The sequence below is a fragment of the Mustela erminea genome, chromosome 5, assembly GCF_009829155.1.
Source record: "Mustela erminea isolate mMusErm1 chromosome 5, mMusErm1.Pri, whole genome shotgun sequence".
NCBI lineage: Eukaryota > Metazoa > Chordata > Mammalia > Carnivora > Mustelidae > Mustela > Mustela erminea.
In genome coordinates this window covers 104,788,824-104,814,510 of record NC_045618.1, presented here as the reverse complement: position 1 = coordinate 104,814,510, position 25,687 = coordinate 104,788,824, and the positions used below count along the sequence as shown (strand labels likewise).

The following is a 25,687-nucleotide window of genomic DNA, read 5'->3' as shown; positions in this document are numbered from 1 at the left end:
ATTGCTGGATGAGGCCAGGGCGAGAGTAGGTGGGCCGCTGAATTCCCGGCACTTAGGCTGACCTGCTAGAGGCTGAAAGCAGCTTGGGGCAAAAAGGGTTGCCTCCACTTTAGTCTTCAAAATTCGCTAGAAGATTCTTGTAACTGGGGTTTATTGCCATTTGAGATCCATTTTTTTGCGGAAAGGGAAACGACAAAATTGCATTTAAATTTTCCCCAATGGAAAAAAATGACATCCGTTCAAAACAAAATAACCAGCAATCGCGCATTTTCTTTTTAGTATGAAAATATTATTCGCATAATTGGCTTCTGCAGGGCTGCCATTTGGGACAACGGGGCAAGGGAAATTGTGTGCCTTCCCCCCAGCTTCTGATTGTTATTTCATGGCGATAGAAAACATGACCATTTCCATTGAAGTGGGTCGAGATAAATGGTCCCCTCTCCGCTCGGGGCTTTTTGAAACGGCGTCCCTGTTGCTAGCCAGATTCCTGGACACTGGTCTCCCAGGGATCAGATTTTTGAGGTGGAGGTTTTATTTAGGGTTATCATCCAGGGACCAGAAACTAAAAAGCTCACCTGGGGTTAGGTGTCCAGCAAAAGCAATTGTTAGCTGGAAAGAACAAAACATTTATTTTGGTAGTTGTCAACCAGAGAAGCCAGAAGTTCTGGCCTGCTCCCTGCGCCCACTCCACCTCTCTGGCAAGCTAGGGGATAGATGCACGGATGGCCTGGGGGTGTGGCCAGAGCGCATCCCTCTTCCCAATTCACTTTCTACCTTAGGATTTCCTGGGAATCCTTTCTCCTTCCACTTTGGAAACTGGCTCACAGGGGATGCCAGGAATCCTGGGAAGGTTAGGAGGCTTAATCAAGTTTTGGGGGTCAGGTAGAACACAGAGCCACTTAATTGACTACGTGTCCCATTTCCCGCCATCCAACCAGTTATACTGGAATGTTACGAAAGAGGGGAGTAGTAAAACCCCAAAGGCTCTTCCAGTTGTTGAAAATAAAATTTAATTCTAGGTGCCCCTGGGTGGCTCAGTCACTAGGCTCTGCTTTCAGCTCAGGTCATGATCCCAGGGTCCTGGAATTGAGTTCTGAATGTGGCTCCCTGCTCAGCAAGAGAGCCTGTTCCTCCCTCTCCCTCTGCCTCTCTCCCTCCAGCTCATGCCCTCTCTCTCTCTCTCTCTCTCTCTCTCAAATAAATAAATAAAATCTTTTAAAAAGAAAGAGAGAAACTCTTTCCTCAGGTACAGGCTTTCTGCTTTGCCTGTTGAAATAGACTTCATTTCTTTTCAGGTCTATTGGAAGGGATACCATGTTGGCATATTAAAAAAAAATGAACGTTTTATCCCTAGTTATTGATGATTCATTTTATCTTTTATGTAAGAACCTAAAATGTCTTTGAACAGGTGTTATAAGAAATGTGATCCTTGGGGCCCCTGGGTGGGTCAGTGGTTAAAGCCTCTGCCTTTGGCTCAGGTCATGATCCCAGGGTTCTGGGATCGAGCCCCACATCAGGCTTTCTGCTAAGCAGGGAGCCTACTTCCCTTCCTCTCTCTCTGCCTGCTTGTGATCGCTGTCAAATAAATAAACAAAACCTTAAAAAAAAAAAAAAGAAATGTGAACTCTGAACATCAAGTAAATACATGTTTGGTAACATGGCTTACGCTTAATTCTCTAAATTAAGTTTCTCTCTTCTTTCATGTTAGTTGAACAAAGCAATACTTGAGTGTGTGAAATATTTAGTGTGGGCAATTCCTTGTAGTAGTAGACACTGTAGAAGATGGATTAGAACTTTTTCACCCTTAGGGGCATCTAGGTGTCTCCATCAGTTAAGCGTCCGACTCTTTGATTTCAGCTCCGGCCAGGTTCTTAGGGATGTAGGCTCGAGCCCTGCTCCTGCTTCCATGCTGGGCATAGAGCCTGCTTGGGATTCCTTCTCTCCTCTTCCCTTTGCCCCTACCCCCCTAAAAAAAAGAAAAAAGAATTTCTTCCACACAGAATTTCTCATTAATCTTCCTCTGCACAGAGTTTTATTGAATATTGGGCATTTGCATGCATTCCCATTTTCTGGAGTTGTTTTAAAATCTCCCAATGTTTGTAATTAGAGATTGTAATCACCAGTAAGCTGAGATGTAACAACGCAGCTGTTTCTCTTGGTGCTGGCATTACAGATCATTATATGATATTCTTTAAGTGCCAAATCGATCCTGAGACTTCCAAAATCACAAAAATTACCATCTTACCACTAGAGAACGCTTTCCATGAGGGGACTCCCCTTTTGGTTCCCAGATCTGTAAGGCTTTCCACTGACTTCTCTTAACCTCATGAAAGGCTAGAGCCCAAGGCCAACACAGTCTAATGCAGTTGGAGAAAACGGGATCCAAGACTCCAGGAGGGGTGGCTGCCTCCTCCCTAGCACCCCCTGCTGCGCCCACCCTTTTTCCCTCCACCCCTCTGGGCTGGGTGGGGCTGCTGCAGTGCCACGGGGTCTGGCTCTCTGGGACTCACCATTGGCAGGACAGCCTCTCTCGGCATTATTTTCCTCAGGTATTAACTATTAAGTTCGGTTGGCACCCTAAGGTTGCCAAAGATCAAATTTAGACCAGGAAGGCTCTTCAGCTGGGCCCATGGTGGGGACTTCAGAAGGCTGAGATCCTCTAAAAATATTAACCGTTGTGGGTGCATGCATACATATGGCTGTGTTTCTCAGGAGAAGGATCATACTTTCCATCAGATTCTCAGAACAATCCCCCCAAATTAAAACAACAGACTTTAGTGCAAGAGGCGGGGCTCAGCGCCATGCCCTCAGGTAAGGAACACTGGAGAAACCCAGGTGTGGTCTTCTCGGCAGAGCCCGGGAGACTTTATTTTATCTGACTTCTAGGCCCTTATCATTGGGTACCAGTATTCCCATATTTGCTTCTAAATAAGTTCTTTGTCTTCATATCTTGACCCTTAAGAACTTTCTTTTACCAAGGTAATACCTTTGTATTTCCCACCCTTGGTTATTTCTGGTTTTTGCTGTTGATAATACTCAAACTCTTTATTAACAGATGAATCATTCTGGAATCAGCCATTTGTATTCAAATTTAGATCTGCCACTTACTGATTGTGTGCCCTCAGGTAAGTTAGCTTTCCTAAACCTCGCTGCAAAACCAAGATGTCGATAGTACTTACTTCAGGTGTACAGTGAGGACGAAGAATGATCCTGAGCCTGTAAAGTACTTAGTTCAAAGCTGTGAATATTGTACATTATCCATAAACAGTAAAAAAAAAAAGATCAGGCATTCACAAATATTTAAGCACCACTGATGCTAATTGAAATCAATGTGACTGAATAACAGATTGAACACTTTGTTCTACTGGGCTCCTGGTCTTTCCAGTAAAAACCTGTCATCTGTGGCAGGATGCTAGAAAGTCCGTTTGCAGCATTTAATTAACACATCTTTGCCTCTGTCCTGGCCATTCCTTCTACCAATAATGATAGTGTAACACCAGCTATAAAAAAAAATGGCCACAGACACAGACGTAGTGTTACTCCATGGGGAGAAAGGGGCATTCTAAGTCCTTTCTGCATAGGGACTGGTTCAGTCTTCACAATATCCCTTTGAGAGAGGAACTGTTAATCTCTTCATTTTGCAGATGAGGAAACTGAGACAGAGAGGGTAAATAACCCATCTAGGTTCACACAGCTGGTACACGGCTGAGTCAAGTTTGAATCCAGCAACACTGGTCCAGTCAGGGTGACCTAGACGGCAGCATACTTCATAGTAACGGGGTCAGAAGATGGAACAAGCATGGGCCCCCTCTCTCCTTTTAGCCATTCTCCTTTAAAACCTGCCTCAGTACTCCTTTCCCCCATAAAACTCCGCCTGACATGATTTGCAAGTCCTGCCCCTTCATTATTCTCTGTACCCCCCCTGCTCTGTCCCCTCAATATGTTGTTTTCAAGTGTTCAACTGCTTCTCTCCAGCCAGACTTCCACATTCCTCAAGGGCAAAGATTGTGTCTTTGGCTTACCTGGAAACTTTGCTGATGTCTACATGAGGGCTGCCTTTCCGGGAACAATCCAAACATCTGAGGCGATGGATGGTTATTCGGGAACTCTATTATTCATCCGCTGAGTGTTTATGGAGCATCTATACCGGGGTCAGACTGTCCCCAGCACTGCAGAGACAGCAGTGGAACGCATGGTACTCAGGATGCCTGTGATCTGCTGGGAAAAAAAATGTGTAAACGAACTCGGGCACGTGCTCCAAAGAAGGGTACCCAGTTGTAGGATGGTCTACCAGGGATGCAATTTGACTCGGTCTAGGAGGTCAGGGAAGACTTCCTGGAGGAAGGGACATTTTAGCTAAGATCTGAAGGGTGAGTAGTACTTACTCAGGTGAAGGAGCAGTACTTATTCAGGTGTGGCAGTTTTGCCAGCCACAGCTCTGTGGTAGGAGGGAGAAGCTGAGTGTGAGGAATGGAAAGGTCAGAGGGCAGCCGGGAGGCTGGTGTGAGTCCAGGTCGCAGTGGTCAGCAGGACCGTACAGGGCCTTACTATGTCTGAGTTCGTGTTATGCAAAAAGCAAAAGAATCTATTGAAGGGTTTTTTTGTTTGTTTGTTTGTTTTATTTTTTTATTTTTTAAAAGATTTTATTTATTTATTTGACAGAGAGAGAGGTCACAAGTAGGCAGAGAGGCAGGCAGAGACAGAGAGGGGAAGCAGGCTCCCTGCCGAGCAGAGAGCCCAATGTGGGCCTCAGTTCCAGGACTCTGAGATCGTGACATGAACCGAAGGCAGAGGCTTAACCCATTAAACCACTCAGGTGCCCTGTTTGTTTGTTTTAAAGATTTTATTTTTTTATTTGACAGAAAGATCACAAATAGGTAGAGAGGCAGGCAGAGAGGCAGGCACAGAGAAGGGGGAAGCAGACTTCCTGCTGAGCAGAGAGCCTGATGTGGGGCTGAATCCCAGGACCCTGAGATCATGACCTGAGCTGAAGGCAGAGGACTAACCCACTGAGCCACCCAGGTGCCCCTATTGAAGGGTTTTAAGCTGGCAGGGTGAGAGTGTGGACTAGGCTAGTGTTGAAGGAGAAAGGTGAGTATATTTGGTAGACATTTGGAAGTAAGATGCAAAATGATTTGGTGAGAGGTGCATGGGTGGCTCAGTTGATTAGGGGTCTGCCTTCGGTTCAGGTCATGATCCCAGGGTCCTGGGATGGAGTCTTGAGTCAGGCTCTCTGCTTAGCAGGGAGCCTACTTCTCCCTCTCTCCCTCTGCCTGTGTTTCTGCCTACTTTTGCTCTCTCTCTAATAAATTTTTTAAAATCTTTTAAAAAATAAAGATTTATCCACATATGGGAGGGATGCGTACATGGGGGGAGGGGCACAAGGAGAGGGAGGGAATCAAGCAGACTGCAGAACCTGACTCAGGGCTTGATCCCAGGACCCTGAGATCATGACCTGAGCCAAAACCAAGAGTCAGACGCCCAACTCCTGAGCCACACAGGTGCCACAAGGAAGACCCATTTTTCTATTGAGCATGTGATGTCCTGGTACCATTCTGAGTGCTTTACATTCATTTCATGTACACTGTAGCCATATGTGGTAAATGTATCATCCTCAGTTGGTACACGAGAACACTGAGGTGCGGGCCAGCCAGCTGCGGTCCAAGCCCTTCCTCCTGACCACTATCCTCTCCGCGTCTCACAGGCTCCACGTGGGAATGCAGACGTCATTCGGTGAGAGGAGACAGTAGGAGAGAGCCTGCTGCAGGGGGTGAGGAGGGAAACTGGGGGGTTGGATCAGGACATGTTAAATTTGAGTCCAAATACACTGTAAAAACGGAATTCATCTGGCAGGCGTTTACCGATTTCTTGTCTCCTCTTCTGTCACCAAATCCTCTTCTCAGATGTTACTTTCTCAAATGAGGTTTACCCTGACCATTCTATTCTGTTTAAAATGACACCTGGCCCTGCCTCCTATACTGTGCCCCCACCTCCTCTTATCCTTGCTTTTTCACCCGAAGCATTTATCACCTGCTAATGTATTACGGATGTCACTTGCCAAATGGATTGTCATTGTCGGTGTGTCCTTGGAGAACATCGGCTGTTCCAGGGCAGAGATGTTTGTGTTCTGGTCACTGATGTATCCCAAGGGCCTGGGACGGGGTCTGGCACGTGGTAGACACTAGCAAATACTTATTGAGTGGATAAGTAAAAATGATTTTCTTTTCTTTCTTTGTTTTGAAGATTTTATTGATTTATTTGACAGAAAGAGAGAGAGCTCACAAGTAGGCAGAGGCAGGCGGAGAGAGGGGAGGAAGCAGGCTCCCCGCTGATCAGAGAGCCCGATGCGGGGCTTGACCCAGGACCCTGAGATCAAGACCTGAGCTGAAGGCAGAGCCTTAACCCAGGTGCCCCTAAAAATGATTTTCTTTAGCAGGACTGTTGATAGACTCCCCAATTTTTCTAGAAGACGAGAGTTCATGTTTATATGTCAAAATCATGGCGGTGATTAGCTAGCATAATTCCACAAGCAGCCTTGACTGATGTTATTTTACTGGCTAATATTCGATTGTTGATTAGATCCATTTCGCCCTTTGTTTTTTAGTTTGATGAGGAATAGCTATTATTTCAAGCTAAGTAGTATTTGTTGAGCTTGTGAAGATGAAAAATTGTGCTTATGTTTTCTCGTTTGCTCCCTATTATTTTTTATATAGTCACGTTATATTGATGTGAACGTCTTTAATATGCTTTGCTGAATAGGGCCTGGCTGGGTCACTGGTATCTTTCCTTTCTGCCCTCATATCTGACGGCCAAAGCAAATGATTCTCAGTTTAATTGCTGCCCTCGAATATTGTCACCATAAGTACTTATTGGAGATTTTGTCATGAGTTGATCATGATTCAATACCAGTCAGAGAATTTTAGTGGAGTAGCAAAAAGACATGTTCATTATTCATTGTCCTTGATCCGCCAAGTTTTCTCACCGTATTAAGTCAAGCCAGGAGAAAATAAAATACTTAGCACTCCATTCTCTCAGCCCTTGCTCCCCTTCCCCAAAGCCACAATTAAACTATGAGCCTTATGACATCACAGTGAACGGTGGATGGAAGAGTTCTCTTTGAATACATAAAGTCAGAGGAGAAGCATCGTCCTGTTACCCAATATATGGTATTCATGAAATCACATCATAAATTTCTCCTGGAAATTAGTTCCTGGAAAAAAATTTCTCCTTAGTCAAGTATGTGTGTGTGTGTGTGTGTGTGTGTGTGTGTACACGTGTGCATGATTTGGTGAGGAAGGACGCCATGTAACCCAATACATTTTCCCCCTTGTTTTAGTTACCTAGAGACTTGAAGCCAAAATCAATTTTCGGCAACACTAATTAACTCCTCTTAGAGAGTTCCTGGAAGACCCATTTTCCTGCTTCCCCAGATGGTCTCCGTTCTGTTTCTATCTTTAATTGTTCCGTTCAGTATGATTTTTTCACACTGTAAGTCACAGCGATGTGAGGAAGATGTGAGATATCCTCTGAATTGCGAACAGTCCTTCTGGTCTAGGCTCACATTTCTTAGCAGGGAATTGGAGAATCAATCTCTGGAAGCAGTAATAACAGTAACAGTGGACTTTTCATTTCTACCCAGGGAAGTAAAGTGCTAAACACTTCCAGTACTCCACAACAGCCCTAACTGTCTGCATGTAATCGTCTGTTTACAACGAGTAAGTGCAAAGTCAGGATTCTTTTTTTATTTTTTATTTTTATTATTATTATTTTAAGATTATTTATTTATTTATTTGACAGACAGAGATCACAAGTAGGCAGAGAAGCAGGCAGAAAGGGAGGAGGAAGCAGGTTCCCTGCTGAGCAGAGAGCCCAATGCGGGGCTCTATCCCAGGACCTGGGATCATGACCTGAGCCGAAGGCAGAGGCTAAACCCACTGAGCCACCCAGGCACCCCAGGATTCTTTTTTTTTTTTTTTAATATTGATTGACTGATTGATTGATTGGTTTGAGAGAGAGAGACTGGGAGGGAGGGAGAGGGAGAGAGAATCTGAAGCAGGCTCCCCACTGAGCCCCGTCATTTACAATTCCAACGGAGAACTCAATCTTGACCCTGAGATCATGACCTGAGCCAAAACCAAGAGTCAGACACTTCCTTAACTTACCTGAGCCACCCAGGCACCCCAAAGTTAGGGTTCTAACTCCCAGATTTCGAAGCCTGTGTACCATAGGACAGGACAATGGTGTGGAGAGAGCTGCATGTCTTCTCAGTTGTACTGACTCAGGAAGGGGAGAATCCCAAGCTCTGGATCCAGCTGGGCCCTTCAGAGCATCTTCCCCTGTCCCCAGTGCATCTGCCTCATGGGGTCCACCACTGGAGAGAGGACAAGTGGACATGAGCTCTGAGGCAAGGAGTCCCCAAACATCCTCCACGGGATCCCTCCTCTTGGCACTCCCCCTCCATGCCCCTGTGAAAAGAAATAAAAAATAACCCCCCCCTTCTCAAATTAAGGGGGAAAAGTCCTCCCAGCGACACTTTCCTCATAGGCCAGGGCCGGCATGGGGACTGTCCCGCCATTCTCTCTCCAGCTTTGGTGGATCCTAAGGAAAATGAGAGTTACTACCACGGTGACTCTTAGAGGGCAGGGCTGGCATTTCTTTTTGAGAGTCTCCATGCCCATCCAAACACTCTCTTTATCCTTTGTGAATTTAAAAAAAAAAAAAAAAAAAAAGCAGATTTCCAGCAGAGCAGGACCAGGTACCCGCCTCCATCCTCCTGCCCCAACCTTCCTTCCCCCAACCGTCCTATCTCCCTACTTGGTTTGAATGTTCCATTCACTGGATTTTAAATCTCAAGCCCCGGTCCTCCCTCATCCCCCTTAATTTTTCTGTTTTTCTTTCTGTTTCCCTGAATAGCATGGTATCACATCAAGCCTACCGTCCTATACTTCAGCTATTAAGTTGTTGGCTATATTACACAGTGGATTTTGATTCCCATCAGTTAGAGCTAATAGCAATTTTCAGTAAAATATTAACCAAACACACACAAAAGTCGCTCGTGTGGCTCCATCCTCCCCTTCAATAGGATTAATCGAGTTAGCTATTTACTCTTTCCACCACTCCAGTGTTTTCCCACCTTCCACTCCAAACAAGAAAATGACACTAAATTCATTTAATACAAATTTATATTATTGTCTGAGGCATTTTAAGCAATGCTTAATTTAATTTCCTTGTTTGGAGTGTGGTATTGGAGAACAGGACCACAGTGTAATACAAAAATAGGATTCGCACATCCACCGGGCACCCAGCTATACTCTTCAGTGATTCACGAGAGAGCTCTGTTTACATTCAATTGCAATTCAAATGTGCCGAATCATCTCTCTGTCCTGCAGTAAAAAGAAAAGTCAGCCTCTGAAAGCAGAGCGGCCCACCCCAGCCCAGACGAAGTCCCAGGGCCTGACCTTCAGGATGTGGTACAAGTCCTCTGATTTGATTAGACTTCTGACAGGTTGAATATGTTGACTGTTTGTGTTCTCTTGGCCTCGTTATCAGTTAGCCAGAATTCTAGTCCTTTCTGTTTGGGGAGATGGAAATAACCTTTACTGAGCATCTATAATGTGCCAGATATTACCAAAAAAAAAAAAAACACCCCTACTGTGTCCCATTTTTTATCTTTCCAAAGTCCTGTAGGTGAATGGGGCAATATCACCATTTTATGTCTAAGAACAACCGGAAGCAGAGAGGATATGTAATCTGTGCAAAGTCACATGGCCAGGAAGCAGTTTTTATGTATACAACTGCATGTCCCACAGAGATGGCACTTTGCATTGTCTCCTACGCCCCCATGCACAGGGTGACCCGTTGTGTGGCAGAGTTTCTTAGCCAGGGGTTAAGAATGGTGAGCTTCCATCAGGTCACAAAATCCCTGGAATGTTATATAAAATTTGCATGTCTGCACCCCATTTGGAAGAGTGACCCATAGCCTTCTTTAATTCTGAAAAGGCTCCATCATTTAGAAAATAAGCACTATTGCCCTGGGTTTTTCCCGAAGGCCAGTGACCGAGGGCTTTGGGGCACTCAACATACATGCTCCTCATTCTGCATTTGGACTTGGCCAGAGTCCTTAAGTAACAATACTACATCAATAACCACCATGTGTTGAGGACCTACTATGTGCCAGCTTGCCTGAGTGCTCTCATTCGTGGGAAGGGCCAGGGCAAGGTGGTGGGAGGACCTTCAGTCCTACCTGGATGGTAATAAGAACAGGGTGTCCCACAGCTGCTAACTTGAGAAAGTCTCCAGCAGCTTCGATTTCTAACACAATGCTCTCCTCTTTGACCCCAGCGCTCCTGACCCCCTGACTGGAATAACCTTATCATGTGACATGGCTCTGCTGCACACAGAATGGGGCAGCGAGAGAAGAAGGGCAGGTGGGAGAGCCAGCAAGCTGGGCTTCCAGCTCCTTTTCTGTCATCAGTTCCACATGGCTTGGAGCAAGGACACTCTTGTTACTATCAATATCTCCATCTCAAAAATGAAATCAATGATAATCTTTTTTTTTTTAAGATTTTATTTATTTATCTGACAGAGAGCACAAGTAGGCAGAGAGGCAGACAGAGAGAGAGGGGGAAGCAGGCTCCCTGCTGAGCAGAGAGCCCGATGCGGGGCTCGATCCCAGGACCTTGAGATCGTGACCGGAGCTGAAGGCAGAGGCTTTAACCCATTGATCCACCCAGGTGCCCCTCAAAAATGAAATTAATACCTCCCATCCTCCAACCCCCCATCTTAAAAATCGACAAAAGGCAAAACAAACCTAAAAAATATCTGGGTGTTACTTAAGATGATCAAACGAATGGGATCCCAATTATTTAACGCAACTTGCATCCATTTATTTCATTCACATCTTGGAATACCGGTTTCCAAACATTATGCCGGGGGTAAAGTAGTGGAGTCCCAACCCTGGGCCTCAAGCGGATTAAGGTCTAGTATCTAATGAAAGGCAGGTGTATGAAATGGCTGTTGCACAGAGTACACTTTAGAAGAAAGCTATAAATGACTTGCTGTGGGGCGTCAGGAGAAGGGGAAAGACCTTGCTTGGAGAATTAGATCAGGGAAGGCCTAGGGAGGAGGTGGCATTTGAAGAGCTGAAAGGATTTTAGCAGGCAGAAGACGTTTTTGAAGCACGAACAGTGGAAGGCTCTGTGAAGGCAGGAGAAGTCTGGGGCTTATCTAGGCGATCACAGGCATCGAAGGCTGCCCACTGGTGGAGCCCATGTAGGCCTAAGGCTAGGCTCATAAAAGGGCCGGGTGGATTTACATGTCACCCCCAAGAGTCTGATTTAAAGGCCTCCAATGAAGTTTGTACTTTGAAAATTTTTAACGCCCCTGGGGAGTCTAATTTGTGGCTAAGTCAGGCTAGATGGTCTATTAAGTCCTTTGTAGCCCTAGAGAGAGTCATGCCCTGTCCGGTAAACAATGGCTTGGTTTGCAAATGTGGGTGGCTGGTTGTATTTGCTGAAAAGCTCCCCACTGAGAAGGGAGCCTGATGGAGGATTCGATCCCAGGACCCTGGGATCATGACCTGAGCCAAAAGGCAGAAGCTTAGCTGACTGAGCCACCCAGGCATGCCTGGAGGACTATTCTAAGAGTGAGGACCAAAGCCCAGTCTATCCATAATGGCAATGAGTCCAGTGGGTGCGATAGGGGCTGACACCCAGTAGTGCTACCCCATCCACTAGGGTAGCCTCTGTTCAGCTACCAACAACTGCAGCTAAGCAACAACTGGGGTTGCTGAAGCAGTGAGTTTCCTTTTCTTTTCTGTTTTTAAAGATTTTATTTATTTATTTGAGAGAGAGAGAGAGCACGCAAGTGGTGGGGGGCAGAGGGAGAGAGAGAAGCAGACTCTCCGCTGAGCAAAGAGCCTGACATGGGACTCGATCCCAGGACCCTGAGATCATGACCTGAGCCAAAGGCAGACATCTAATTGACTGAGCCACCCAGGTGCCCCAATCTTGTGACTTTTCAAAAGAAGCCAGGAATCTGGCAGAAGATCCTGATTTTATGTTAGTTAAGAAATTGCTATGTTAGTAAACAGTTCAGATTCTTGACAAAGCAGAAGGGCAAGCCCGGTTCAATCAGCAGGTCTTTGGTTTGACTCCTCCGGTTTAGAGTTGTCATCCTCAGAAAGAAGTGGCTTTTGATATTATTAAGTGATTGTTACTTGATAATCTTTAGAAAAACAATCCTTGTGTCGACTTCATATACTTTGCCTTTTTTTTCCTGTATTACCTGGCTGAGAAGACATAAAAAACTTCCACATGCATTTTTCAATTAATGGTCAATAGTGTCTTACCTATAGTCACCCCTTCCCCTATTAATTTGAAGCAAATCTCGACACCATATTATCCATGAACATTTAAACCTGACCACAGTACAGTTATCATGCCTAAACATTCATAATGTTTCTTAACAATATCCAGTCAATGTCCAATTTCCAATCATCTCAAAATATCATAATTTAAAAGAAAAAAAAATCTAGTTTGTGTGAATCGGAATCCAAATAAAGGCCACACATTGCAGCTGGTTGGTATGCTTATGTTTGCTTTTGGTATTGTTTTTTGCATGTTGATTTTGCCGAATTGGCTATTATTAATGTGTTTGTATGGGAACTTCCGCTAAAGGATTTGTAAAAATGTAATGAAGGTTTGCAAGGCCAAGCTCTGTGATTATATTAGAAGTTAGTTTGATACAGTAAGTCTTATAAACAGCTAAATTCTGTCAAAGAAAAATCCATTTTTAATGCATGATTGAATATTGATAATTAATGGGAACTATGAGGAAGTCATATGCAAAGATTAATTACCAACTGAGCTCTGAGAACATTTTTCTTCCTTTGTAATCTCACCTCCTGAGAGAAATAGTCTATATTGGTCCTAGAGTGAATTGACAGATATGTCCAGAAAGAAAAGCCACACACTTTAATCTTTATTGGTCATGCTTAATTGGATGTACTATTATTTTTTATTTGCAGAGACAATATTTTCCAGTTAATTCTTTCTGCAGTGCTGAAATGGGAAGGTGGGGATCCCGAGGCCTTTCTCACCATGCTGGATGTGGAAGGTTAGAAGTGCCAGGCTTCTAATATCTCTCTTTGTTGGAAGTGTTTAATGCCTCTCGACGATGGAAACTAATTGTCTGAACCAAGGTCATCCTCTACAGGCCAACTCTCTCCATAGCAGTCCCTCAACTCTGACAGAAAGTGATGCCCTGGGCTTTCTTCTTTTGGAGGTAACTTGAGGGGAACCGACCCCTGAAATCCAAGTTCATTAACACAGGGGAAAATATTGTGAGTCCGCCACGTCAAAAAGCCAGACAGGCCTGGCTATTTGGCCCTGCTGGAGAGCACAGTGTTTGTACATCTACCTAGCCTTCTGTTAAGAGACACCCGCCGGCCGGTCTGGGATTGGCAGCAGCTCAGACCCAGTTTGCAAAGGTGGCTGGTGGCCGGTGGCTAATTACGCGTTTGATGAACTTGTGGTTAAGACAATGCCGCGCGTGTCCTCCCCCGGCTGCAAACTGCCAGGTTACTGGAGAGTTTCCTGTATGGATACTAATTAGGCCTCACTGGGTCCTGAGATTTCCTCATTTGTCTTTCTGTCACCGAGTTTGTGGTTACAGATCGCCCCTGTTGACTGGGAGTGCGGCGGCATTTCCGATGGCTCACACATGTAATAAAGCCATTCAGGCAACCAGCAGTGTTCAGCCGTCTTTACAAAACAAAGCACATCCATGGTTATTTGCATCCCCGAGAAAAGTTTGCTTTCTCCAGGTATTTGTTTTCACAAAGCATTAAGCACCTGAAAAACAGAGCCAAAGCTTCCAAATGTGCTGCCGTGTGGCGAGGCTGGCCACGTGCCTCCTGAGAAGGCCCAGCCAGGAAGTTCCTGGGGGAGGGGCATTAACCCCACATGGGCAGATGGGGGGCGGGGTTGGGTGACCTGGTTCCCCAGGGAGGTGGGGGAGATGCCACCCCACTATTGTCTCCCAGGTCACCCTGGCCTGAGAGGCCCTGGAGAAGAGGCCTTGCTTGGCTCCCAAAAATGGCAGGCAGATCCCTTTGTAGCATCTTCACTAGCCAGGAGGCCTCCTCTGGACCAGGAGCTCCCCGGCCAGCTGGGTTCCTTTTCTAGGTGGTGGGAACACAGGCAAGAACAGAGGCCCTGAGTGTGTGGTTGGGGGGCTTCTCGCCCTTCTTCACGCGAGTGTAAATATTTTTTTGCAAGGAGCTGGAGTAAGACTCCAACTCTCAAATATTTCTCTCCTGACGTGACTCTAAAACAGTGTTTCGTCTCCCAAGAAAGAGCCTGGTGAATACCCCCCCAGAAGCAGGAAGGCCTTGCTTCCAAGCCTGAGGGGCGGTGTGTGATGAGGAAGGGAAGGGAGGGAGAGAGGTGAGGAAGCATCAGGAGAAGGCACAGGTGAAGATGGAAGTCTGTGCTGGTGTGGCTGTGGGGGAGGGGCATGGGTCAGCTGGTGAAGGGGGTAGACGGATGGAGGGGATTGAGGTGAAAATGTCCCTCCAGAGCTAATGTGGCTGCCAGGAGTGTGAACCTTATTGAGCAGTACTGCAAGGCCTAATCCCACCTGGGGAGAGAATGGTCGGTTGGGGACTGCTATCTTCCATCAGTCAAGTTCCCAGGTATTTTGGAAGATATTTTGAGTCAGTAAAGTACTAACTGTTCGGTTGCTAGGAACTGATTTTATTTGGACTTATGGGGTACTCTGTTCACCTGGGGATGGAGGTAACCTTTGAGGCTCTGTCAAGAGAGCTTTCTATGTGACCACAAAAATCAGACATCAGAGGGGTCTAAGGTTTCTCCAGCTGCCCGTGTTAGCATAACCAGAAAAAAGATAGTTTACATGCTGTCTGTAGGTCGTCTGTCTCTCAACAGGTGGTCATCCGTCCATACAAAGCAACCAGAGTCATCCATGGGACACTAGAAAGGAGAAAACCAATCTAGTTAACTAATAACCCAGATAAAGTCAACATCCTTGGCCATAAAGATTAGCCAGGCAGCCGCTCACAAGGTTGTGGAGGAAAGCTCCCATAGCCTTGTTTTCCCTTAAGAATGGCAAAGGCCAGGTGGCATTAAGGTCTGTATTTGTGTCCCTCTAAGGCCCTTATCCAATTCCACCAAAGCTAAGTATAAATCATAATTATATATAATATCGAGCAAGGACAAGCTGCAGTGGCTTCCCATGAGCTAATTTGGGTGAGGACCACCAATGTCCTAGGAATTGGCACTGAATCTGCAAAGATAAAGTTTGCTTTCTTTAAAGAGCATAATGCAAAGCTGCAGTTGTGTTTTCCTTTGGGTTTACTACATCTCAAGGTGGGGGTTGGGGAGACGGTGCAGAGGCGACTGGATGACCCAGCAAGGCTTTCTCCGTGAGTAAGCCCAGCCGGTCCATCGTTTCCTCACCGGCTAGAAGGGAAGAGAACAATCTACAGGGCAGAAAATGCATGGAGAGACTGCATTTGGCGTTGTGTTTTGATTCCAGGATTTTCTGCCTCTTACTAGCTACTTGAGTGCAGACAGTACCTCAAAGTCTCCATGAGTTTGGTTTCCTCATCCGTGTGAGAGTAATTGTTGCCTCAGAGATGGGTTGCACCTATGAAACAAAAATGAGCACAGGAAAGCTGTTAGCGCCCTGTAGCCCTCAAACCACAGCTACCCCAGAAGGCTGTCAGCGATGGAGCCAGGCCAAGTGTTCCAGCCCCGCTTCCCAGAACGGATGCCTTGGGAGGGGTCCCAAGGTTCCAGGGTCACACATCAGATGTGTCCTGTCCCTTGGGGAGCCTCTGGGATGCCCTGGCTCCTGGTCCTAACTGAGGCGGAAAGGGAAGCGAGCCCAGTGCCTGTAAAGTTGGAGGCTGCTCAGATCCTCGCCCTACCTCTGCCCTCTCCAGCCCTGTTCCGCACAAAAACATCAGTTCTCGGGTTGTTCCAAGTTCTCCTGAGCATCAGAGTCAAGGCCTACAGTCACAGACCCTCTCGGCAAATGGCAAACACTTTCCTGTTTTTCCTGGAAAGCCTGTCCCGGTGCAGAGCAGACTCAAAGCCTAAGAAGTGAAGGCAGGGGTACGAGTGGTTGGGGGTGGAGTTGGGGGGGGGGGTTGGTGGGACGATGGTCAGACTGAGCACTAGTTCCTGGATGGGCCCCTCAGCCGAGTCTCAGCAGAAGCTGCCTCGGGAGAGGCCTCCCACTGGCTGCTATCTTCCGTAGCACACCCATATGCTCACTGTTGCCCGGCTTGTCCACGAAAATTTGCTGCAGGCAGAAATCTGGCATGGATGTCTCAAGCCAAGAAGAAGATTTAATTTTTTTTCCTTTTGATAGACTTTGAATCACAGTCATTCAGTCCATTTGACCTGGGAGAAGTTACTTCAAAGAAGAGTTCCGGCCCACCCCAATCTTCTGGGGGTTCCAGCGCCAAGAACAACTTCTCCAAGATGACCTCAAACTACCCTTCTGGGACTGAGCCTTCAGGAGCTTTGCCCACAGCCTATCCTGAGCACGCCGTTACTCACTTATTGATGGCAAACATCATAACCTTCCTCTTGGCATCATTTCCGTTTATTTATTCTGTGCCCAGAACTTCCCTGGGCACTCATGAGGATCTTACAAGTAGAAAGAAACAACTTCTGTACAGTGTAGAAAGCATAAAAAAGGACTGGGGAGAATGAGGGATGTTTGAAGTGCTTAAATCTCATGCCAACTTACTAAGAAATTAACATCTTTGCTGGGAAAATTAAAGATATTTGGAATCGAATGGAAATTTTTTTTTCAATGCAGAAATGTAAATTTTGCATTTTAGTGTGTGATCAAAGGGAATTCCACTGACAAATGAGAGCACTTGAAAATGCAGTGTAGGCTACTTTCATTAGGATGAAATGTATTGATAATCAAGGGCAAGTTGTAGTAGAGCCTCTACTTTTAGGTTCAATTTTAATTGCGCTCACTGTCCTGTTCATTGATTCATTCATCAGATATTATCCAGTGTTTGCTATGAGCCAAGTTGTCATTGAGAAAATGTTATCTAGTTCTTTTCTGATGTACTTTATGGTAATCCTGCTATTTTCATGTTATGAGAGCATCTTATAACATGCAGTTCTTGGGGCACTTGGGTGGCTTAGTGGGTTAAAGCCTCTGCCTTCGGCTCAGGTCATGATCCCAGGATCCTGGGATCGAGCCCCCGAGCCCAGCATCGCGCTCACTGCTCAGCGGGGAGCCTGCTTTCCCCACTCTCTCTGCCTGCCTCTCTATTTGTGATCTCTCTCTCTCTCTCTGTCAAATAAAGAAATAAAGTCTTTTTTAAAAAATTCAGTTCTTAATCATTAACATTCACTCTCTGACATTTAGAACTTTCCTCCATATGAAGCTAAGACGCCGGAGAGAACCCACCATCCTGGAAGCTAGTTTGCATTAGGGACATCAGAGTTGGGACTCTCTACCTTCACTCTCTTGGGACCAAAGGGGAGGAGCGGTAGGGAGAAAACTTCTCTTGTATGGCCATTATAGACCAGGCACTTTACAAAAATAATCTCATTTAATTTTTTTTTTCTGTGCAATTGGTAAAGATTTTTTTTTATTATCAGTGAAAAACTGACTTTTTTTTAATTTTAAATTTTTTATAAACATATAATATATTTTTATCCCCAGGGGTACAGGTCTGTGAATCGCCAGGTTTACACCCTTCACAGCACTCACCATAGCACATACCCTCCCCAATGTCCATAATCTCATTTAATTTTAATTCTCACAACTTATCGGTAGATAGGATTTCCATTCTGGAGTTCAGAAAAGTGAGGCTAGGATGGCTGATGAAAAAAACTAGTAGGTTTTGGCATCGCTAACCCTCACTGCCTTTTAGCACATCACCCATTTCATGAGTACGTATTTATTGAGCGCCTGCTGTATCCTAAGGACAGTTCCAGGCACTACGGATTAAGTCGCCATCCTCATGGGGTTTCCAAGCCAGTGGCTAGGACAGTAAACAGACTTGGTGAAATGCTGGGCGGTGGCAGGGAGATGAAGAAGAAAGGAAGAGGTGAGTGGATGGGGAATGGGAGTCCAGGCCGGCCCTGTGGAGTCTAGTGTCTCCAGTCTCTTCCTCGTGAGAAAAGGGGAAGGTGCACACGTGTGGGCACCTGCACCGCCTGGAAGGTTGCGGGTGAGGGCAGTGAAGAGTGAGGAGGAACAGGAGTCCAAAGAAAATGTGCAAAGAGGGATAGTTCCTTGGGCTTCGGTCTGTTCCTATTTGCCTTCTGTCAACTCCGTAGTGACATCTGCATCATGAGCTTTGTTACACCCTCCCCTTCCTGGGCCAGTATGCTCCGAAGGTGATAGCTATCACCCCCTGTCCCTCCCAGCCCCTTGGATGTCATCATTTCCTAGTGACCTTGCCTTGTCTCCTTGATAATGTACACATCCTGTGTTTCAATCCTTCAGGGCCCATGAAGGGATCAGATAGCTAATTTTTTTTTTCTATACAAAGTTAGCTTATTTTGCATTTGTAATTAGTTTGATAAGCTGCAAATATGCCCAATGTTGACGTGCCCCAGGACCTCTTTTTATCTTCATCTTCACCTCCTTGGTGATCTCATCCAGTTCAAGGCTTTAAAAAAACACCTGTAAATAGATGACTCTTGAATTGATAAGTCCTGCCCTCTGCCTACCTGACTTTTCCACCCGGAAGTCCAACAGACATCTTAAAATGAAGACTGAATGCCCCAGCCTTGGTTTCCATTGACAGCCTTCTCCATGCAAGTCAGTGGCAACTTCATTGTCCCAGCTACTCAGGACAACAAACTGGGGTCATCCCTTACTCTTCCTTATATCCCGAAATATCATATTTCGGGATATGAGCCCCAAATCCCGAAAGGATTGGTTCGCCTTCAAATAAATCCAGAATTCAACCTTTCCTCAGCATCTCCTCCATCACCACTCTGCTCTAAACCACCATCATATCTCGTTTTCGCAGTTCCAACCAGTTTCTAATCCTTTCTCCTTTCAGTCTACCCTAAACTTGGCAGCCAGGGTGATCTGACTATAAAAAAGCAAATCACATCCGCTGGCCCTTCGGTTTACACCCTCCAGTGGCTTCCACTTGGAGGAGTCAAGCTGGAAACTGTTCTTTTCACCTCTGCTTCTCCGGATAAAACAAAAACAAAAAAAACCCAGCCCTCCCTGCTCTAGGCCCTTCCCTTGCCTTCTCCCTCTCTCTCCGGTGGGAGCGCCCAGGCAACAACTGTTTACAGGGCCGCACCCTGGCTGCCCAGGAACGCTCACGTGCTAATCACTTGGTCATTTGAAACTTGGTCAAGGTTAGATTTGCTAAGAAATGTCTTCCCCCAAATCTGAGAGCTCTCCTTACTAGCCCTGGAAGATAAGACCTTCTAGTGGCTTTATCTAAAGAGAGATTGTCCCCTTTGTCCCCACCCCCGACCCCCACAGGAATCCCTGTTCGGTGGCCACACAGCAGCTCAGAGCCCACACCTACAGGAAATGCCTGTTTGTTTCAAGTAACATTTAACTCAGTGGCTTTCTTCTCCTTGGGCCTTCAACTACTTTCCCTCTCTCTCTTCCTCTCTCTTTTCCCCTTTAAGAAAAGTACGTCCATTTTAATTTTATGGGCTTGACAGAACTAGGACAATAGGACAATGTTTCCTCGGATCAAATTTTTTTGTGAGAATTTTTTTGGCAGAATCAGTGTTTGCAAGAAGCAGATAAAACTTGACTGTTGGAGAACCTCGCAGTAGCAAGCAGCTGCCTGCCAGCAAATCTCCAGTTAACAACAGAGCTGGAGTCATTGTTAGCCAGGTAGGAGAGATGAGGGGGAGGAAAGAGAAAGCCCTAGAGCTTCCTTGTTAGGCTCTAAATGAATTGGTTGTTTAGCAATTACCGTAAGACAGCAGATCTGGGTACATGAGCTCTCTAAAGATAACATCTCAACTTGGTTCGCCTTCCTTACACAACACGGGTGCGTATGCATCAAGGAAGCCCCACAGCCCCGAGATATTTTATTCACCTCACACTCGGAGGAGTTCACTGACTGGAATTCAATAGAAACTGTTCTCTGTGTGAAAGTAATTTCAGAAAGTAATCTAGTTTATGGAAATGAAAGGCATCAAAACACAAAAAAACACTGTTTCTCTACAAGTGCTTTGCCTCAAATATTTGACATGGAAATTTGTATAATCCCTCTGGGGGCACGTGGGTTTCACCAGTGTTAACATCTTTTGAAATGAATTTCACAAATGTTTATTTGCCGTGCCAGGCAGACAAATAATTTAGAATATCGAGGCATCTTAGCCGAATCAAACTGGATACGGATCTCAGATGATTGTTAAGGTTAAAAGGTGTGAATTTGAATCCGGTATTAGGGTGACGTCACTTTCAAATACTGCCCCTGGGGGAGCAAAGGTGTGGCTCAGCTGCTCCGGGCCCCCAAATCTCCATGCCAGGGAATGCACCTCAGTCATGACAATAGACCCTCCTACTGTTTTCTTTTTCACACAGGAAACAAGCCTTTTGGCCCAGGCCGGAGGGGCAGGAGAGGGAACAGATTGAAGCAGTGGGCAGACTCGGATCTGACATGGGCCCCCCCCAGTGAAATGGGGTGGGCTGCTTCTCACCGGTCCTTAAGAAGAGAGTAGGCACAAGATGAGCCCTTGGGAAGACAGGCTTTAGCTTTGAATAGACTCGAGGAAGAGCACAAGAGGGAGAAGCTTGTGTTTTCCTGAAATGTTCTTTTCTTCCTTTCGGAGAGCTCTTCCCCTCATGAAGGAAGACCCCTTCCCCTTAGCCTTCTGGGCCTTGACGATCACAATGTGCTAAGGCCAGACCCAGGCCAGAGTAGAGCCCGCTGGAGGAGGGAGACCTAAAGCAAGGGTCTGCGGACCCTATAGACTGGTGGAGACCATAGGTGGGACAGCGAGCTTCTGGCTTTACAAAACCGGCAGCAATGACCTGTCTTCTGAGTGGGTCCCTACACCCACTCAGCTGTCTGTGAGACACCTCCAGCTGGAGGCCTCACGAGCACCCCATCTCTGTGGCTTCCGCCCGTGCTGGCTCCTCTCCCTGAATTTCCATCTGTCTATGATACCAGTTATCAGATCTAGAAACCTCCACAAGGCCATCCACTCGCATCTCCCCCTCTGCTCTCCTCCCTTTGATCATGTACTGAGCTCTGTTGACTCAGCCTCTCGTAGAGTGTCCTATCTACCCGTATCATTCAACAGGGCGTAGTGGGTAAGACAGTCCTTCATTTGGTGGGACTGTCTTCTCATTGCAGGGCATTGAACGTTTCTGACCCTGCCCACCCAATGCTAGGAATGTCCACCTGTCACTGTGACACAAGCAGCCCTAAATGTTCTCATGTGTTCCCCAGGGCTCAAAGTCTCCTAGCTGCAAAGTGCAGGAACTTTCCTTCTGTCCCTACCTTGGACTCTGACAATTTGCTTTTCATCTGAGACGTTGGATTTTTGGATGATCTAATCGGCCTTCTCGCTCCTAATCTTTCCCTTCTCCAACCCATTTTGCACAACGCTGTTAAGTAATGTTTCTAAACCACAACTCTGATCACATTACTCCCTGTTCAAATCACTTAGTGGCTCTCTCTCTACTGCTAGTGAATAAAATCTAATTCCTTAGCCTGGAGTTCAGGGCTCGGTACCAACTGGCCTTAATATCCCTTCCTCTCTACTGCTTCCTTTTCAAGACACTTGTGTTCTTGAAGGCATGGTGAGTGACAGAATGAATATTTGACCAGAGCGCTGGTGTCTTTTTGCAAACATGAGCCAACAGTGGATGATTTGTAGGTTGTCCTGTTAACTAATACTGCCTCATAAACCACTAAACACTTGGTGGCTTATAACATCAACCAATTTTATTTTTATTATAAATTCTTGGATCAAGAATCTGGGCAGGTTCTGCTGGGTGATTTGTTTGTTCCAGTAGTACAGCTGGGATACTTGGTATCAGTGGGGCTGGTGGCTGGTCTGGTCTGAGGAATCCAAGAGAGCATCACTTGGATGTCCTGATGCCTCAGCGTAGACATTGGGCAGGCTGGGCTCAGCGGGTTCCCTCTCTCCCATGCAGTCCCGCTCTCCAGAGGGGGGATGCGATTTCTTCTATGTTGGCTCGAGGCTCTAGAAGAAGGAAGCAGAAACCATAGGCTGGAAATGTAAAGGCTGAGCCCAGAACTGGGAGAGCGGTCCCACCTGCCCAGAATTGACGGGTGGGGTGCTGGGTGGGCCGGGGGTGCAGAAGCACCTTCTGATGGGAGGGGTCTCAAGGATTTGCAGCTGACCGGAATCCTCCACAGCAGAGTAGATGAAACTATGAGTACAACAGTACAGATGTTAATCTGCGGCTTCCACTTCTACAGTTCTACAAACTTCTTTCAGACACCACTGTTAGCCTAGCCCTGATGCAGAACAAATCTCACTCACCTGTTTTACCTCTGAGCTGCTTCCATCTTCCGCTCTGGGAAAGCTTTAACGAATGAGGCTTCATGACCACACCAGGGACCACAGTGGGACAGTGGGCTCTAGAGATGCTCTGTCCAACAGAAACAGAATACAAGACCTCCCAAGAACTTTGCATTTCTTAGGAGCAACACTAAAAAGCAAAAGGAGGGGCATCTGGGTGGCTCAGTTGGTTAAGCATCTGACACTTGATCAAAGCTCAGGCCTTGATTTCAGGGTCATGAATCCAAGCCCCATGTTGGGTGCCATCTGGGCAAGGAGCCTACTTGATACAAAAAAAAAAAAAAAGGTAAAAGGAGGGGGGCACTTGGCTGGCTCAGTTGGTCGAGCATGTGACTCTGGATCCTGGGGTTGTAAGCTCAAGCCCAAGTTGGGTCTAGAGATCACTTAAAAATAAAATACTAGGGGCGCCTGGGTGGCTCAGTGGGTTAAGCCGCTGCCTTCGGCTCAGGTCATGATCTCAGGGTCCTGGGATCGAGTCCCACATAGGGCTCTCTGCTCAGCGGGAAGCCTGCTCCACGCCCCACCCCCCCGTCTCTCTGCCTGCCTCTCCATCTACTTGTGATCTCTCTCTGTCAAATAAATAAATAAAATCTTAAAAAAAAAAAACTAAAAAAATAAAAAAATAAAAAATAAATAAATAAACATGAAAAGTGGAAAGGAAAAGGTGAAATTTATAATACACTTTATCTGCCTGAATGTACGGAAAAAAAGATCATTTCAACAAGTAATTATTACATAATAATATTGAGATATTTTACGTTCTTTTATCATACAGGGTCTTCAAAATCCAGTGTGTCTTTTACACGTACAGCCTTTCCCGATTCAGTCCAGTGCAGTCTGGCTACCTCTCAGGGGCTCCACAGCCACATGTGGCTAATGGCTACCATGTTGGGACAGCAGTGGCCTAAAGTTCTGTCACTCTTACTTGTCCCCTCCTCATACTACATCAAAAAGTTAACAATGACAACAGCAATCGCTCTAGGATAAACCAGAATAAACACTCAGGAATCCTGAAAGGGGACAACGCACCCAAGGATGTCCAGGTGAAACAAAATTCTCCACTGTCACTCAGGCGGGAGTGGGATAGAGTGAGGCCGGTTGGTACATTTTTCTGCCCTCTGCAGACCTATCCCCTTCTCAGCGGTGGTCTTTCCAAGTCGGAGCCTTTGCTCTCTTAAGCAAAGCACTCTAGATGAAAATTCAGATTTGCTAAGAAGCTGAGTGGCTATTCAATTTAAATAAGAGTCTGCTTTACCACAGGATTCACTTCAGAATTGCTTAAGCTAGAGCATTACTCTTGTGTATTCCAAATACATCCATTTAATTTTAAAAGATTTAATCACATTTCTCCAACATCCATTGAATGAAATAAATTATCCCTACACATGAAGGCTTCCTAAAAGTTGATTTGGGGGCTAAGCATGAACAGAGAAGAAATACTCCAGAATTTTAGGGCTATAAGAAAACTCTGAGATCACAGACTCTAGTCCACAGATGGCGGATGCAAGAGCCAACCCTTCTCTTGGGAGACAGCATGGTGGCTGGGCTTCATGACTATCCAATGTGGCCCCAGGAGTCTCATCTTCACCTCTCTCTAGGCCCCTGCTACCAACAGGGCTGCAGCAGCACTGAGGTGGGAGCTATCTCTGTTCTTACAGCACCAAGGACAGCTGTGGGGTTACCTGCTGGGCCTCTACCAGTATTCTGACATTCAGCTGGGCTCCCATTCAGAGTTGACTAGGAGACTAATCTAGGCTGGGGAGGCCCTTCCCAAGGGCACATTTAGAAGGCCAGGGGAGCAAGTCAGTGAGTCTCTCTGGTGGCTGAAGCTATAAGACAGAAAACTCAGGAACAGTCTGGGCTTTGCTTTTTCACCAGGGTTGGTGATGGACCCTCATTTGTTCAACTCTCCCTTAACTTCCATGATACTACAGTAACCACCCACTAAATTATCTTTCTGAGGTATGAGGATGATTTGGTTTCTCTCATTTGGAAGCCAAGAGTCATAACTGAGGTATAGGACTAGTTTCATGGGTCTGAGACCTGGATCTTCACACAGGTGAAGGCACTGTGAAAGGCACTGTGCTTGGTTTAATGTTCTGCTGTCGCCATACTGAAATTCCTAGTTTTTGAATAAGGGGCCCTGCATTTTTATCTCCTATTGAGTCCCCAAATTATGTAGCTGGTCCTATGAATATGCCTTTATTTCATAAGACGAGCTAATTAAGACTGAGATGAAGCCAGTAATTTACCCAAAGTTGCAGGGGTGGGTACAGAATGTACCCAATGTTCAGTCCAGTGGAGTCCAGTTTGGGACTGAGAAACGAACATAAATGAGTGAAAAGGGGGAGAGGGAAATAGTTTTCTTTCTGTTGCTTTTTCCATGATGCAGAAGCTTCCTAACCCAAACCCCCCCCCTTTTTTTTAAAGATTTTATTTATTTGAGAGAGAAAGAGAGCACAGGTAGGGATTGAGGAGGGGCAGAGGGAGAGGGAGAAGCAGACTCCCTGCTGAGCAGGGAGCCGGATGTGGGACTCGATCCCAAGACCCTGAGATCATGACCTGAGCCGAAGGCAGACGCTTAACCAACTGAGCCACTCAAGTGCCCCCAACCCCAAATCTTAATGACTATTGTTTTGCTTCTCAATTTTTCCCATAAATAAGCAGGAGAAAGGGTAGGTTGGAACAGGCTGCCTGGTGTCACAGACCAATTGTTCTGAGAGAAGGAAACATTTGCCACGATGCCAAAGCCGACCTCATTTCCCAATTTCCCAAAGACCCAATTTCCCCAGCTGCTTTGTTGACATAGCAACAGCGAACTCTGAAAGGGTTGTTATAATATTAATATGTATCTCATGGTGGGCTTGCCCTGTGTTCTTCTCTAACCTTGTGATCCAGGCCTGAAAAGAGGGGCTGCTGGCATCTGGCCACTGAAAACCAGAAACCTGAGGCCCAATTCTCTGAGTGGGATGAGAAGTAAGTAAGGAGCAGGTGCCTCCATCAGCATGTTCAGACAACTAGTAGAAAGGTGGGGTACTCCAGCCCCCCAAGGCTTCTCAGCCTTCCCCAGAGTGAAAGGGCTGGCTATGTAGATATTTTAAGTTAAAGCTGCACCTTGGGATACATTTCCATCC

At 46.1% G+C, this 25,687-nt stretch overlaps 1 long non-coding RNA gene across 1 annotated transcript; it reads right to left on the bottom strand.

Annotated features, from left to right (window-relative positions):
• Positions 1 to 12,998: 12,998 nt before the first annotated feature.
• LOC116590013 lies at positions 12,999 to 18,925 on the bottom strand. The gene is made up of 4 exons (XR_004285483.1): positions 18,738 to 18,925; positions 15,600 to 15,669; positions 14,917 to 14,993; positions 12,999 to 13,853 (listed from the first exon to the last, which is right to left on the bottom strand). It is a non-coding gene; the product is annotated as an uncharacterized LOC116590013 (long non-coding RNA).
• Between the last annotated feature and the right edge of the window lie 6,762 nt (positions 18,926 to 25,687).